This window comes from Ambystoma mexicanum, chromosome 7q (assembly GCF_040938575.1).
Source record: "Ambystoma mexicanum isolate Mex_15411 chromosome 7q, UKY_AmexF1_1, whole genome shotgun sequence".
Lineage (NCBI taxonomy): Eukaryota > Metazoa > Chordata > Amphibia > Caudata > Ambystomatidae > Ambystoma > Ambystoma mexicanum.
This window is the reverse complement of record NC_090941.1, coordinates 158541554-158557354: the sequence shown is the minus strand read 5'-3', so window position 1 is coordinate 158557354 and position 15801 is coordinate 158541554. Positions and strand designations below refer to the sequence as shown.

At 46.2% G+C, this 15801-nt stretch overlaps 1 protein-coding gene across 1 annotated transcript in view; it reads right to left on the bottom strand.

Annotated features, from left to right (window-relative positions):
* Positions 1-15801, bottom strand: part of CFAP47 (cilia and flagella associated protein 47) — a 3369192-nt gene that overhangs the window by 390342 nt on the left and 2963049 nt on the right. The window lies entirely within an intron of this gene.

Here is a 15801-nt window from a genome sequence, read left to right as displayed (position 1 = left end):
ACCCATCACGCAGAAATACACTACAATGTGTAATATTCTCTGTTAAACCTGCACTAAAATGAATTCTCACTTAGCTATAGACACATTTGAACTTACTCCATTTCTCTTCCTGCCATCCCTTCCCTTTTCCCTCTCTGTCTGGGGTAGAATGCACCACTTTTTTGCTCAAGCCTGGGGGCTCTGAGACTACATGGGTGATGATTTGGCACTGTATAAAGTGTAATGTAAGAGGATTCAATTCAACACTACAGCTAAGTCAATGCCTAGTCTGGGATACTGAATGGAACCCCTTATTGATATATCTTTACGTCCAGTTCATGCGTTCTGGATGACTACCCCTATATAACACCCCTCTCTTGGAATCCCCTTGACCCCACTGAGCCAAGAAGTAGTTCTGTTTTGCAAGTTTAAAAGGTTTATTTGATAATTTAAACAATAGATATATATATCACACTTTATAATAAATTAATAATTGAATATCACACTTAATCTGAGCAGTAATCAATAATGGATAGTCCGGCACTAGCACACTTCTTTATAATCAATGATGAGTGGTTATAGGTTGGATAAGATAGCAACAATACTTTTATGGTTTCAAATGGATGCAGGGTGGAATGAAATTGCAGTACAGAAATACTCAATATGATTTCAACACAACAATGTAATCACTTTTCTCTGGCAATCCACTCCCCCCTTTATGCAATGCAAGGAAATGGAAGGAAAGCACACAGTTCTCAGAAATGCAATCAAATGTAATTCAGTTCACCCCAGCAAGCTTAGACTACAGAAGTTTGAAACACAGGCCCAAAATGCTTTTATATGTGCTGGCAATGAAGTGAAAAATATGCTAAAATGCTTTTAATTCCCTCTAGAGGTTCAGGGTGAGTGGTATCTAGTTAATATTAGTCCAGGCTCACTCTAGCAATGATTCAGGGATGGTTCTTAAGAGGCAAACAAATTTTTAGCAAGGAAAGCAAGGAAGCTGCTGTTTTCACACGTGGCTGGATTTTTAACCAAATCGCAAATCGCGGTAAAATTCGCGAGTGCGAGAATCGTGATTACGGCAATAGTATGAGGAGTAGGAAGTCGGTTCTATGCATGTTGAAAAGTTGAGTTTCTAAGCTTTCAGAGGAAAGTTAAACCAAGTTCCTAGCACACACGGTTCTAGAGTTATGAACGATTTTGTGAAGGTTATTTTTCGGATTTGAAATTTTAAAAGTTCAAAGCGACAGGTTACAGCTTGCAGATAGAAAAGGACAGGTGACAGCTTTTAGGCAGTTCTGGTTAGATTGAAATAGATTGAATTATATTATTTTAACTAAGAGATTGGTTCTGCACAGTTCTGCTAGGTACTCACAATATATTTTTGAATTAGGCCTCGCCACGGATCTGGTCAGGTTTTGGACTGGACTCCGGTCTGGTCTGGGTCTCTTCACAGTGATCTGGGTCAGCTCTCTGGTTCTGCTAACAGCGGTCTGGGTCAGCTCTGCTCTGCTGGTCTAGCCTCTCTGGATTCTGGATACTGCTCTGCTTTCTAGGTACTGCTACAGGTTCTGGAGATTGATGGATTTGAAGTCTGGATCTCTGGATGTTGTATGGTCCGGCAGCATGCTCCGCAGCAAATGGAATTGAATGTCTCTATCTGTCCTGACTGTCTGCTTTTATGTGTTTTGAAAGTGGGTGTGTGTGCAGCATCACTAGCCAGCCCCTCTTTCAACTTGTCATTGGCCCAATTCTCCCCTCTCCCATGATTGGGGAAGGAACTGTGAGTCAGAGTGATGCTGTAGGTTTTATGGGTCAGAGGATCCTTGTCTGATTTGGCCGATTCCGCTAACTCCCGTTCCTCCCCACTCTCCTCACCTGATTCAAAGTCCTCCGGTTGCAGTTGCCTGTGAGAGAGATAGTCCTTCTCCTTTTTGTGTTGAAAGTATCTGTCTCGAGAGGAAGCCACAGTGAGTGCTAAAGTATAGCAAACCTGGGACCCCCTTCCCGAGGCGAGACAGTACGAAGGGAAAAAGCCTGTTCAGGCAGAAAAAACCCTCCGAGGAGTGCAGCGGTTTGAGAGGATCTGGAGCAAGCAGTTGTAGTTCTTGAGGCAGTTAGCTGATGGGAGCAGGCAAAGCCGGACATCCGAAGCAAAGAAGGTTCCGGAGAGAAAGATAGCCACCAGAAAGGGTACCAGCAGAGAAAACAACTCCGGAGCAACAGGAACCAGGGCGGCTGAATGACAGCGCAGCTGAAAGGTAAGGCAGAGGAGGCGGGCGTGGAGAACAGCGCACCGTAGAGCTGAGGGAAGGAAGGGAGAGAGAGATAGTCCGGAGAGGGCGGACCGAAAGTACAGAAAGTGACCGAGGAGGTCAAGGCTGGAAAACTAGCGTGTAAACCCAAAGCAGCGAGCTAGCGCAGTGAAGGGGGTTGCAACGCCGCGATCGCTGGGAGAGGAGGAAAGAAATACTACCAGCGACGCCATGTTGGAAAACCACTAGACCGTAGGGTGAGTAACAGAGAAATCACGTAGTGGAACCTCCGCACGCCCTTCCAGCGCGTAATCGCCAACGCGGATACAAACGCCAAACAGGACGGCGAATGACAGTATGCCCCCTCCTAGAGCGTAGGACCCCCGGCTTAAAGGGGAAGCAGGCATGAAACTGAGCCAACAACCGAGGGGCATGAATGTTGGAAACCGGTTCCCACGAGTCCTCCGACCTAGGGTAACCCTTCCAAGACACCAAATACTCCAACCTACCACGGTAGTGGCGGGAGTCACGTAAAGCAGAGACCTCATATTCCCTAGAGGAATCTACCTGAGGAAAAGGCTGGTCAGGAACAGCTCGCTGGTGGACGTCCGGGATGAAAGGTTTGAGAAGAGAGGCATGGAAGACAGGATGAATGCGGCGGAGGTAAGGAGGTAGTTTCAGTCGAAAGGCAACAGGATTTATTTTGGAAAGAATGGGAAAAGGACCCAAAAAGCGAGGAGAGAGTTTAGAAGGGTGAACCCATTGCGGCAAGAACCTGGTGGACAACCAGACCTTGTCCCCTTCCTTCCATTCAGGGCAAGGCCTACGATGTTTGTCCGCTTGGGTTTTGTTGTATTGACGACTCTTCTCCAAACACCTTCTGGCAGTGACGTGTGCATCAGAAATAGACTGCAGTACTTCTTCAGCCGTCGGGGAATTGGTGGGTGACGGAATGTAGGGAAGAAGAGATCTTGGGTGTACCCCATAGGTGCAAAAGAAAGGAGAGAGTCCAATGGCTGTATGAAATGAGTTATTATAAGTAAACTCTGCCGTAGGAAGCAAAGAAACCCAATTGTCCTGAAGACGATTGCTGTAGCATCTAAGGTACTGTTCCAATGTGGCGTTCAGGCGCTCAGTTTGACCGTTGGTCTGAGGGTGGAAGCCAGACGACAGAGCACGTTCCATACCAAGGCGAGAACAAAGAGCCTTCCAAAACTTCGAAACGAATTGGCTGCCCCGATCCGAGATGATCTTGTCAGGGAGACCATGAAGACGGAAGATATCCTGGGCGAAAACCTCAGCCATCTCGGTAGCAGTAGGAAGACCATGCAATGGGGAAAAATGAGCCAGTTTGGTCAAGGTGTCAACTGTAACCATAATACAGGAGCAGGAGTTAGAAACAGGAAGTTCTACAATGAAATCCGTAGAAAGCAAACCCCAAGGGCGAGAGGGTACCTCAAGTTGGGTGAGAAGACCCAAGGGCTTGCCGGTAATGGACTTAGTCATGGCACAAACCGGGCAACTGAGTATGTATTCCTCCACATCCTTTTTGAGTTCCGGCCAAAAAAAAGAACGAGTGATAGTTTCTGTGGTACTTAGCTTCCCACGATGACCTGCAGTGAGTGAATCATGACACCAATTTATGATCTTCAGACGTAGTGGACCGGAAGGTATGTATAGACGATGGTTGAGGAATAGCAAACCCTCTTTGTTGGTGTAGGAAGTCTCTCCTCTGAGTAGCGGAACAGTACCTTCCGAAGCAACACCGGCTCGAACCTCTTCCAAAAAGGTATTAGCAACCGTTAAGATTCTATTCCTGTGGAACATCGGCTCTGGGGTATGTCTTTTCTCCTCACATTTGGGACCCTTCCGAGAGAGAGCATCCGCAAGAGTATTGTTGGTACCAGGCAAGTAGGTAATTCGCAAATCATATTGGGCAAAGAAATATGCCCAGCGAGCCTGCCTGGAGTTGACACACTCCATATTCTGAAGGACCTTGAGATTCTTATGGTCCGTTCTGATGATAACGGTCTGCCTTGCTCCCATCAATAGATGTCGCCAGGTCTCACATCCGTGTTTTATAGCCAGCAATTCTTTTTCAAGTACGGAGTAGTTGAGTTGGCTGGGAGACAACGTCTTGGAAAGGTAAAAAATGGGGTGTTCTCGTTCCTCGAACACTTGTAGCAGAACAGCTCCAATGGCCAAGGCCGAGGCGTCCGTTTCGACGATGAACTGTCTATTCTGGTCAGGATGGCGCAAAATGGGAGCAGTACAAAAAAGATTCTTGAGATTGTGAAAACTCTGTTCTGCTTCGGAAGTCCAGCTAAAGGGATTGTTGACCTTCTTGAGTAAAGAAGTAATAGGGAGAACTGCTTTAGAGAAGTTTGGGATGAATGAGCGATAGAAATTAGAGAGCCCAAGAAACCTTTGGACCTCTTTGATCGAAGCCGGAGAAGGCCAGTCCAGAATAACAGAAACTTTGCTGGGATCCATGGCGATGCCTCTTTCAGAAAGATGATACCCTAGATAGGGCACTGAAGTAGCAGCAAAAACACACTTATCTGGTTTGACAAGAAGTTGGTTGTTTTTAAGTCTTTCCAAAACTTTTTGGACATGGGTTTTGTGGTCCTCTAGGGTGCTGGAATATATAAGGATGTCGTCCAGGTATATGATCATGGAGACAGACAATAAGTCTGAAAACATCCGATCCATAAACCGTTGAAATACAGCAGGAGCATTCACCAAACCAAAGGGCATTACTCGGTACTCAAATAGACCGAAAGGAGTGGGAAAAGCGGTCTTCCATTCATCTCCTTTGGCGATGCGTAACAAATGGTAGGCATTTCTGAGGTCTAATTTGGTGAACCAACGTGCACCTTGAACAGCTTCAATGATCTCATGTATTAATGGCATAGGATACCGATCCCGGATAGTCACCTTGTTGAGGCCTCGGTAATCGATACATGGGCGCAATTCAGTTGAGTCTCTCTTCTTGATAAAGAACAAAGAAGCTCCGGCAGGAGACTTGGAAGGTTGAATGAGCCCATTCTGAACATTGGCATCAAGATAATCTTTAAGAACCTTTCTTTCCGCTTGAGTTAAAGAGAACATACTACAGAATGGAACCAAAGCATTGGGTTCTAAGTCAATGTTACAATCTTCTGGCCTATGGGGAGGTAAGGTCGCTGGCTTTCTTTCGACGAAAACCTCCGAGTAAGGGGAACAGTATAGAGGTAGAGCATGAACCCCAGCCAGTTGTGTGGTAGACCCTGTAACAATCTGAGGAATACCGTCGTCAGAAAAACAGTTGAGCTTGCAGTAGGAGGAACTAAATTGTACTTGATTGTCCGCCCAATTGACATGAGGGTTATGTTTTCTGAGCCATGTGATGCCAAGAATGACCGGAAAATGGGCAGCTCGAATAATGTCGAACCGGATTGTCTCAGAATGTTGAAATATGGTAACTGATAGATCCTCCGTGGTGTGAGTAATAGGCCCTGAAGAGAGAGGAGAACCGTCGACCCCTTCTACCTTTTGATCTTCTTTGCGAGGCAAGGTACGGAGACCCATCCTTTTGGTCCAGATGACATCGACAAAGTTTCCGGCGGCTCCGCAGTCCAGGAGTGCGAGACACTCAACTGTTCTGCCGTTGACCTTTATTATAACAGGTAGAACCATAAGCCTGGAATCCTCAGGAATGTATGGAGCCGAAATAGAGAGAGAGACATAGGGACTGGTGGATGAATCAGAAGCCCCTCGGAACCAGGTCCCTACTGGCGCCGAGGGAAACCGTTTCTGAGGAAGTTCAGTACATTCCTTGAGGAGATGTTGATCCGATCCACAATAGGCACATAGACCTTTCTCCTTCCTTCTTCTTCTTTCAGCCGCGGTAAGAGGTCCTCTAGTTGCTCCAATCTGCATGGGTTCGTCTGTAGTATGGGAAGGAGAGGAGGAGACGGTGGAATCGGAAAAATGAACGGTTGTTCGTTGTTTTCGGCGTTCTGACCTTCGTTCCTGCAGTCTGTATTCAATTTGCAAAGCTGCGGAAAGCAGATCCGAAAAAGATGGTGGCCCGGAAGCCCTGGCGATTTCGTCCTTAATTTCCTCCTTAAGGCCTCGCCGAAATATGGCAAATTGTGCCTGTTCAGACCACCCAGCATCTGAAGCCAATCTCTTGAATTCTGATATGTACGATAGAACATCCGATGACCCTTGTCGGATATCCAACAGGTCCTCGCAGGCGGTGAAAGTCAGTTCGGGTCTCTCAAAGGTCTGCTTCAACAGGGTCTGAAAACCAGCAAAATCGTGTAAGATGGGATTAGCCCCGGTAACCAGCGGAGTGACCCATGCCAGGGCATTGCCGGTCATGTTCGAAACCATGAACCCGATCTTTGTCTGGTCGTTGGCAAACAGCCGGGGCCTGAAAGTAAAATATACTAAGCAGGCCTCCAAAAACTCTTTGACCTTTTTAGGAGTTCCATCGAACTTCCCTGCCGAAAGAGCCATGACAGGAAGTTCTGGGGATTGTGGTTCGCGGGCAGTAATCATCTGTTTCAAGACTACATTCTCTGCCTTAACAGTTTGTAACTCTTGGGAGATTCCCTGAATGGCCTTCCATAATTCTTGTATCTGCTCTTCTGCCGACATCTCTAGGCGTTGCAATCTGTCCGATTTGGCCGATTCCGCTAACTCCCGTTCCTCCCCACTCTCCTCACCTGATTCAAAGTCCTCCGGTTGCAGTTGCCTGTGAGAGATAGTCCTTCTCCTTTTTGTGTTGAAAGTATCTGTCTCGAGAGGAAGCCACAGTGAGTGCTAAAGTATAGCAAACCTGGGACCCCCTTCCCGAGGCGAGACAGTACGAATGGAAAAAGCCTGTTCAGGCAGAAAAAACCCTCCGAGGAGTGCAGCGGTTTGAGAGGATCTGGAGCAAGCAGTTGTAGTTCTTGAGGCAGTTAGCTGATGGGAGCAGGCAAAGCCGGACATCCGAAGCAAAGAAGGTTCCGGAGAGAAAGATAGCCACCAGAAAGGGTACCAGCAGAGAAAACAACTCCGGAGCAACAGGAACCAGGGCGGCTGAATGACAGCGCAGCCGAAAGGTAAGGCAGAGGAGGCGGGCGTGGAGAACAGCGCACCGTAGAGCTGAGGGAAGGAAGGGAGGGAGAGAGAGATAGTCCGGAGAGGGCGGACCGAAAGTACAGAAAGTGACCGAGGAGGTCAAGGCTGGAAAACTAGCGTGTAAACCCAAAGCAGCGAGCTAGCGCAGTGAAGGGGGTTGCAACGCCGCGATCGCTGGGAGAGGAGGAAAGAAATACTACCAGCGACGCCATGTTGGAAAACCACTAGACCGTAGGGTGAGTAACAGAGAAATCACGTAGTGGAACCTCCGCACGCCCTTCCAGCGCGTAATCGCCAACGCGGATACAAACGCCAAACAGGACGGCGAATGACAATCCTCCCCAGGTCAGTTTTACACACAATCTATATTTGACCCAAATACATATTTACACAGGTACACATCTGTTTAAAATTACACGCACCCATCACATATCACATGAGGTATACTCTGTCCAAATCTGCTCTTCCTGAGAGCTTGGGTTCAAAAATGGCAACATATTTCACTTTTTAGTCGGGTTACCAATATTGGAATTTTCCCCGCATTTACACAGATGTGCCCATGGTGTGTGGGCATTAGGTGGTGGAGTGTCAGATTTTTAACATACATACATTTAGAGTAATATCCTCTTTTCCGCTAAAACCCCCCTGAACATACCACCGGGTCCTACCACGTCTTCAAATGTGCACAGAAAAATCACAAGAATAATGATATCACTTATAAAATTTTCACAAGTCCGCTCTATGAATGATCCATCTTTTTAGATTTATGTTCTGGCCCCAAAGGGGTGTGGTTTCCCCCCAGCACAAGGTTGAATTTCTGGTTTTTCCAGTTCTGCCAAGCCAGCTTGCTCTCACAGGCAGTGCTCCTCCCCTTTCCTTCCAGGAGGAAGCCACTTTTACGACCCCCATAATAAAACATTTGCCTGAGTCAGGACAGGGCTTTGTTCAATTTCCTGCAGAGCCCAGGTAATTCAATCAGAGAAGTGTCATATCCCTTTTGGTGGGAGCAGCAAAAGGCAGCTAGGCCTGGGAACACAGCTGTTGTGCAAGTCTCAACTCCTGTCAGGGGTAGCTGGTGGGCAAAATTCAGCTAGAATGCTGATTCTAGGCTCAAAACTATGACATTTTAACAGTGACAAACTATGTGGCAGTCACAAGTCTGTCCCTCAGTTTATTTACACATTTCGATTTTTGGTAATTTTAAATCCAGTTTCAGTTTAAGCCGCTGCAGACCTGCAGAGCTCAGCCAGTCTTGTTATAAACCTTCAAGTCACTTCAGAATATAACTTTACATTGTATCCACCTCTTAGTAAGTCTTTCTTTGGCCTGCTTTGGGTTCATTTATTCAGTTTTACACAAAGTCTGGTGGTTTTAAAACGCCGGCTTTCAGATAGTGGTGAGTACTGGTAATGCAACCATTTTTGGGATTTAAGAAAATGAATTCCCCACAGTTCTAGGTTGCTTTTGGCAATCAGCATTGCCATTCCCAATGGTTTCAGGCTACTGTGTGGGTAGTCCAATGGTGGTTTTAGGCAGTGCCCTTCTGTGCCCATAACATCGGCAAAAATGGGTGGCAGCCTATTCTTCATGCATTTCCCTGGGCATTTTCTGGGAAGCTCTGGCTATCATGATGTTTTCAATGCCAGTACTGCACAATTTTTTGTGGTAGGCCTCGGATGCATGGGTAAAACATCCCACAGTAACATAACATACACAGCCATGCCCTAGTTTTCACACATTTTCAATGTTTTCTATTTAGTCGAATGCTTTGAGTAATGGGATTTCACAAACTAACTTCTGTTGTGCAAGCTGCTGTTACCCCCAAGCTGGGTCCCTTGTAGGGTGTAATACCTTAAAAGTCATACGAGCAGCGTGGGGCCTTTCCTCAGACCCCTTCTGCACTTCTCAGGGCAACACAAAAATTCTGGCAACGGGCAGGGTCTAGGATATTGTAAACGATGCATGGGGTGGGCACTCGCCCCTCTTTGATCCTGGCAACAGCTAGGAACTCTTGCGCCCAAGACTGAGCAGAAGGTTGCCGAAGATTACACAAGCACAGAGGCTGGCTTCTAGCTACATGTGGCAGGTAGAGTTATAGGCCATTAACAATATACCGTTTTTTCTGGCATGGTAGTCGTGGCATAAGACCTTGATAGTGCCGACAGGCGCATAAAAGCTTTATGAGATAGCAAAAGGCGAAATACACTCCTAACACCACAAGACCCAAGATCAACTGGTGGGCTGGCCTGATAACTAGGTCATAGGGCAGAGCAAAAAGTGACCGTAAGTGGACCTTGCCCCAAAGCATTTGACTGTGCTCCAGAAATGACACCAGCTACCCTTTGATCAATCAGTCAGCCTTTGGTCATGGAACAAGCTGGGGCGTTGAACCGGAAACAATTATAATGGTGGGGTAATCAGTGTTACATGTTACATTTCTGATTCTGCACTCTCTTTCCGTTTCTTTGAGATTCATTGCTACAAATGAACTGGCCTAAAGACTTGCCCAAGAACTGGTCTAAAATCTGAACATCCGTGCCAAGTGATGTCGCACAGCACAGCTCATCTGTCGAATGCCGTCAGGCCTCGGAGATGGGCATGAACAGCCCTGCCTTGAGAAGGACACAGTTCTAATGCTGTTGGCTGAAGTCACAAGGCTGCTAGAGGCTGCCATGCAGAGACGGTCTGCTGTTACGAAATGTGTTTTCTTTCCCCCTGTTTGGCAAAATGACCTGTTTTGTTATCATATGTGGTGTTAATGGGTGGAGAATAATATGTAGTTTCTGCATTGTACATAAGTATGCAACAGGGCTGGGAGGGGCAGAACCAAATACAGCCCTCCCAAGCACTGGTGTGTGAGCATTACAGCGCTTTTCATCCCACTTCTGGTCTCTGTGTATTATTTGTGTCCGAGTGCTTGGAATGCCTGAGAGGCGTGGGGGTGCTGGATGAGCACTGGTATCGTGGGGAGCAGGACGAGCCGGTGACAATCAGCATATCTTAAAGTCACTCAGCATTAAGAAATCGGTAATAAGCTAAACTCGTCAATTAAACCTGCAACCTAGTTCATTCCCAAATAAGAATTGCCATTTTCAAATGAATAATTATGGCTTGCGCTCTGAGGGTTTACTGCTATACAGGAAAGCCCCACAAAGGTTGTTGCCTATGTTTCTAGAGCAGATCAAAGGATTTTCTTTGGTGTCAGCTTTAAATATTAACTAAGCAAAATCGGCCACATAACCTCTGCCACGTGTTGTAAGGGGGTGGGGGTTGTTGACTGGATCAGGGAGACCTTTGCGTATTTGGTGATACAGGTTTCTCTTCACGGAGAGAGGATACTTTAGAAAAATAGACTGCATATGCTGCATATGAGTTTTGGAACAAGCCGCCCACTTTTGTGAGTAAGGATGCCTTTGGTCAAAGGGTCCCCCCCCCTTCCCAGGTTTTTGTACAAGTCTAAGGGAATGCCCAAATGCATACGTCATTCAGTATTTTTGGAACGAGTTAGTGCCATGCTCAGAATGGCGTGGAGAACAGGCAGACATAGCACTGGATTGAAAGTGATGCAGTGAGTAGTGGTGGTCCTGGGGGCAGGAGATTGCCTGATTTGAACTATATTATATGGCTTCACAACTATAATGTGCAGCGCAATGGTTTTATATGGTTAAGTTGGCAGAAAGGCAGCTGATAGCGCCATAGTTCTCGGTCCCTTTACAGGACCTGCTAATACAGCAGACGCCACCCACGAATGAATGGCCAAAGGGGATTACACAGGAAACTTGGCGTGGATCCGGCTGCTATGTGAAATTAAATGGCAGATATCATCAGATGAAAGAATCCCGATTTGAGGGTTTAATTTCACAGACGCCTGCATAGAGAAAAGATAGGTCTAGCTGGAAGAGAGCAGGCTTGCATAAAACATACATGCCAACATTATTTATTTCATTTGGGAGACAGTAGTCTTTGCATTCTGGGACTTGTAGTCCTGAATTTCCCCAATATAAATTCAGGACTTAAACCAGGAGTGGACTAATGTTTGCAAAAGGAAAGGAGCGTGTTGGTATGCTAACAGGTATGTCATACATCAGAGAGAAGTTTGCTTACATTCGAAGGATGTGGTGTTACTTTTGGGATTCTCAGCAGTCAATTTAAATAAAATGATGCACTGAGATATTCAGTGTGAGACAACAGTATGGCATTCAGTGTGAGACAACAGCATGACATATCCAGTTTGCATGGGTCTAATAGGATAGTCAGTATTTTATGTGGACCAGGGACAGCCAGGGTCGAGCCTATGCAGTCTTCAATAAGTGTGGCTGATCCTGGGCCCTGCCAGGGTCCCCCGGTCCACCATGCCATGGCAGGACATTATCCCACCACGCTGCGATGGGAGATGAATCCCCCTCCCCCCACCCCGTCCTCATCAAGTCAGGCAGCTGTGACAAATAGAAATGTCATCCAGCCACAAGCAAACTGCAATTTGCGCGATGCTGTGACTGGCTGACACAGCACTTGTGTCAACACAGCTGCAGAAAACGTGAGCCAGACACACTGTAAAACAAGATTTGCACAAATTCTACTTCAAATGATATAGAGCCTCATTATGGGTCTAGCAGTAACCCTGCCAGACCTGAAAAAAATGGCCAGTGCCGGACTTCCCAGTGCCACCGGGCTATTCCGAGGCCGGTAGCTGGAAAGTCAGGCGCCGGTAATTTTGTTAGTCCCCATTCCCATGAAGTCCCATAGGACTCCATGGGAATGAGAACACGGGGCACCGTTAACAATGGTGCCAGTGCTTCCGTGAGAACTCTGCAAGCAGGTGCCGTCCGGCCCGACACATCTGACCCTGGCAAGCTGGACGGCACCCACCCGCAGAGTTGCAGTGTTCCGGTCCGGAAACACTGCCGGTAGGCTTACCGGTACCGTTGTTTCCAGACCGGCACTATTGTAATGATGCCCATAATCTCTAAAGGGGTATGGTGAAATTCTTGACCAACAACAACTGAAGATAAATCTTCATTTGAGTATACGGTTTTGTCTATTTTCGACCTCGATAAACACTAAGAATGAGTCTTCATATACATCAGAAGGAAAGAAAAGTGTGATTTTGCAAAGGTTTTGGGGGTATGCAGATATATTGCTTGACGAATGCGCAAACAGTACATGCATGTCTCCTCCTACAAGATAACACTGGCGCCTGGTAAAACGATGAAGATACAGAACCAGTGTTCCAATCTATTCGGGTTCATGCATAGATATATGTAGGTACAAAATTCTGTTTGTTTACTTTTTAGAATCACTAAAATCAGTTGATCTGCAGCCTGCATTCCAAGTTCCTTGCAAGGACATCTGTTGGTTGTTTTAGGAACTGCAGCTTTTGAGTGTAGTAAATTATCCCCATTCTGTTTACCTGAATTGCACAAGCCAAGGGTACATATAAACGTTTGCCTGTGTAAGGACCTTACCACAGACAAACGTTTATCTGAAGAATTCAAAAAGCAAACAGAATTTGTTTCTAGTTGCCCTCTAGATAAGGTACGCATTACTGAGTTCCATTTACAAGATACAAGGCCTCATTGTAAGTTGGGGGGAGCAATAAAAATGCAGCAGTTAAGCTATTACCGCTGCATTACCGCTCCGCCCAGCTTTACCTCCAGTTTGGAGCTGGAGGTAAATCTGGCGAGTTTCCACCCATTTGCAGCGCTATTACCACAGCTCAAATTGTGCCGCGGTTATAGCGCCCAGAATGCCCCATAGAGTCCTTTGGACTCTTAACAAATTGGGGACTTACAGCCTTACCGCAACTCGGGATCCGGCAATAATATCGCTGTATCGAGTTGCAGTAACACTATTGGCGTTGGCGGTATCCTGGCACATTTACCGCTGGGATACTGACAAGCTTCTGATGAGGCCCACAGTTATTTTACCTTCCTTCATATATCTTGCAAGGACATCTGTTGGTTGTCTTAGCAACTGCGGCCTTTGTAGTAAATTATCCTAATTCAGTTTCCCTGAATTTCCCAAGCAAAGGGCACACTAGGGAAAACACGTAAACAAAGAATGCAACACTTTGAAGACAAGAGTTCTCATTTCAAGTTGAAATTTGTCCGCCGGACACCGACCCAATGTAGTTTTTCTGTGCTGCTATGCAGCCTCTAGGCACTAATGAAAACATTCATGGAAGAATGCAATACTTCCGAAAATGACCTTCCCCTTTACTCTGAAAAAAGGAGAGAGTTATATATCGAGGTTACTGGCAAGGTAGGTAGGTGTATGATCTGAACAAAGTCAACTAGTAGTGGGATGTGAGGGTAGTGTGTGCAGTATAGGCACATTATGCCAGCAGTGGGCTGTGAGGGTATTGTCTGCACTATAGCGCGTTTAGCTTTGATGCGTTATACTTTAAGGAATGTAGCAAGCAGACTGTGTAGCGATATGCATTTAGTTATGTAGGCCATACCATTTTTACATGTTTGTCTTTAGGCCACGCCTATCAAGTCTTATACCATGCCCATCATGCAAGCCAGGCTTGGGTACTGTGGCCCACGCCGGAATTAGCGACATGGCTGAAGCTGGTCTTAGTGTCTTATAAGGCCACGTTGGTTAGTGTGGCCCCTCCTATAATAAAAGTTAGACAAAAATGTGCTGGAGATTTAGATCGAACTTTGACTGCTATTGGAGTACGACTTTAACAAAGACAGTGAGCAGGTAAGCCACGTTCAAGACATAGTGCATCTGAAGATTTTGCACAGGTAATACATTATTATAATTTAGCATTTATATAGCGCTACTATCTGAGTGCTGCTTATTATTACCCCCGGTGTGTGGTGCTCATTTATCGATCTCGGAAGGATGAAAGGCTGAGTTTGTCCCTGCCGGGATTCGAACCTGTGCCAGCAGGCTCTGCACAGATGTCAAAGCAAGTGCTCTACTCCACGTGCTATCGGACGGTCCTACACAACACTGACTAGGAGATGCAATTTGGATCCAGGGAGTCCGCCTAATTACCCGAGGTGTACCTGAAAATATGACATTCCACCAACTGGCATGGCTTTTGTCAATTGTGTATGTTGTCTAGGGGGGGTGGTAAATCTGGTTGTAAAGGTTATGGGGATGCAGAATGATCTGAAACTGGAGACTTGCTGGGACTTTGTAGCCGTAGGACAGCCAGGAAAGCACTTGTAAAACTCACTAACTTTGCTCTACCGTGGTCTGATCAATATGAGGTGGAAGGTTAAAAGGGGCCCTTTTTTATGAGAGTTGAGGGAAGGATCTCAAAAAATGGGTTCCAACTCTGAGTTTGTACGAAAGGTTGAATCCAAGGACAAAGGGGAGGTGGCCATGTTGGATTGGGGCAGAGACTATTAATGAATGCTATACTGTTCCCAACGGATACACATCGCCCTTGATATGTGGGGAAGCAGATCTTATTCAATGTGATCTATTGACGATTACGTTAGGCAGGACGTACCATGTCATTTGTGGGACAAGACAGCTGTCACTGCACTGGATGTATGCATTAGCATCCCCTTTGGGGATAGGTGTATGTTCCATTCACAATGCCAGTCCTTTTTCTCTACTTGTGATATATGATATGGTGTAATAGGTTTCTTTGGTGCTGTACTTGATTACTTGATGCGTGCCCTACATTATACATGAGGACTACCCTGAATTGGTGCCTACTGTTGTGCTCTCCTATATCTCGGGATTTAAAGTTGTAGTATGCATCTGCGGTTTCATCATTTTTAATTACCGAAGCTTAATAAAGATCACAGAGTTTCCCATATCGTATGCATATTGATGCTGATCAAATGTTCTCTTTTAAACTGAAGGCGAGTCTTTCGTCTGTTTCCTCTAAGGGCCTAGTAAGATACTGAATACTGCGCCTCACACCTGCGAATTTGAGCTACACCTCAGGGCGTGCAAACGACAGCGGATGCTCTTTATAAATGTCTGGTAATATAATATCTCACATTGTCAACTTTGCGGTTCTCATACAGCGTTATGGATCGTAGTTATTAAGCAACACCCGGTAACTTGTGGAATGAAAAAGGGCAGCCTTTTTCATCTTTGATTTTCTGACTGGCATAATTCAGACCTAACCCCCGGGTAATTGAATTATATTGCCACTGACAGCATTCTGAACTCTGTCAGGGCCACAAATGACCCCGGTACTTGTGGTGCCCAAGCATTTCATTAGCCAGCTCCGATCCTGGAAAGTCGTGAATTGTCCCAGAATCAACGACGTGTCGTACACGCAGAAGTCGCTGTTAATAAACGTGAACTCTCAGCCCAATGTACAAAACACGCATTTACAGCAGTGGAGTATGCCAGCCTTTAAAATGCAGCCTCGATCAGACGAGGGAGGCGCATTATTCATCTCAAACCAAATGCCACCGCATGAGATGAAATGAGCTTTCAAAATGGCTTCCATTCATGAATGATACAT